The 1,377-nt window shown below is 44.2% G+C and overlaps 1 long non-coding RNA gene across 1 annotated transcript; it reads left to right on the top strand.

Moving 5' to 3' along the window:
• Window positions 1-291: 291 nt before the first annotated feature.
• On the top strand, window positions 292-1,106 carry LOC132324394 (uncharacterized). The gene is made up of 2 exons (XR_009485606.1): window positions 292-479; window positions 880-1,106. It is a non-coding gene; the product is annotated as an uncharacterized LOC132324394 (long non-coding RNA).
• Window positions 1,107-1,377: the final 271 nt, after the last annotated feature.

Here is a 1,377-nt window from a genome sequence, read left to right as displayed (position 1 = left end):
CATGATCAAAAGAGCAGGCAGCCCTTCTGTCCTGAGTCACAGGGGCCATTTCTTCCTGAGTGACTCAAGATGGGAAATCATTCTTGGAGCTTCAAAAGAAAAAAAAAAAAAAACCTCACGCAATCATTTCTAAGTGTGTATATATACACATAGATTTCCTTCAATGAAGAAGAAAATCTTAGAAATATCATGTCACGTCTGGCTTCCTAGAGAACATCCTTATCTCTGGGCTTCTGAAATCAAATGTCTGTGCATTTATAGACCATTTCCCCTCTTTTTATGTGCCTCCCACAGTGATCTTCTACCCTGCCCCACGGCAAGAAGAGTTTGGTGACTTTGCTGCTCTGCTCTCTCAAGGGTGTTGCAGGCTGCGTAGCAGGGAGTGAAGCCCTTGTCGCTGCTCATCAGACACTTTCCTACAGAATTCTCCCTGCAGTGATAAAATTAGACTGGTGTTAGTGAGCTGCCAAGTAGAGCAGGTAACATTGGACAAGAATTGTTTCTGAGCTGCTGTTCACTAGCACGTGTTTCCCCTTTCCAGCGCGGTGCCGCCGCCCAAGAAAGGATTTTTGTGGGTCAGCCAGATGTGCTCCTGCCTCCCACTGAGGCTCTGAGATGGAGCCGAGTTTGCATTCCAGTTTATTGCAACAGAGGGTCACGGGAAATTTCCTCAGCTATCTCAGGCACAGAGCCATGGAAGCAAGTAAGCCTGAGCTCCTGCGTGCTTGCTGTGAGCCTTGGGACGAGTGTGCATCATTGCAGGCTTGGAATTTATTGAAATGCGCTAAGGAAACCGGCTCCGGGGGGCGGGGAGGGAGGGAGGGAGGGGAAATCCTCTCTTCACATGTGCCAATCCTTCTCTGAAACTCACCCCGGCAGGACAGCACGAAGACTGAACGTGTAAGAAGATGTGGGGTGCAATGGAGAACCTGGCAGGAGCATCCGACGCACACGTGCACGAGTTTTGCTTTTTGCTTGGATTGAAACTCAAAAGTTGTAAGGAATTTGGGAATGAGATGGGACGTTTCAGAAGAAGAGGAAGGAGGAGAAGAAGTTGTTGTTACAGTCCTGGCAAAATCCTTTGTTCTAGCTAATAAAAGAAGTTAGTTTAAAAAAAAAAAAAAAAAAAAAAAAAAAAAAAAGTGGTTTTTTTTCCTTGAATATTATATTCGTTGGTGGTGTATGGTGTGTTGCTTTATTTCTTGGTATTATTAACTCTCTGTCATTGTTTTCTTTTTGAGTGAGGCTAACTTTATGGATGGGTTGGTTTGTACTTGAGTAGGATTAATTTCAGTAGGTTTCTTTAATAGACTTGGGATATTGTTGGGATTTTGGTTTTGTTTATTGGATGTATAAACAGAGAGATTTGGTAGGGCT

Source organism: Haemorhous mexicanus, chromosome 3, assembly GCF_027477595.1.
Source record: "Haemorhous mexicanus isolate bHaeMex1 chromosome 3, bHaeMex1.pri, whole genome shotgun sequence".
NCBI classification, from domain to species: domain Eukaryota; kingdom Metazoa; phylum Chordata; class Aves; order Passeriformes; family Fringillidae; genus Haemorhous; species Haemorhous mexicanus.
The sequence above is the reverse complement of the archived record's forward strand: the minus strand, read 5'-3'. Positions and strand labels throughout refer to the sequence as shown.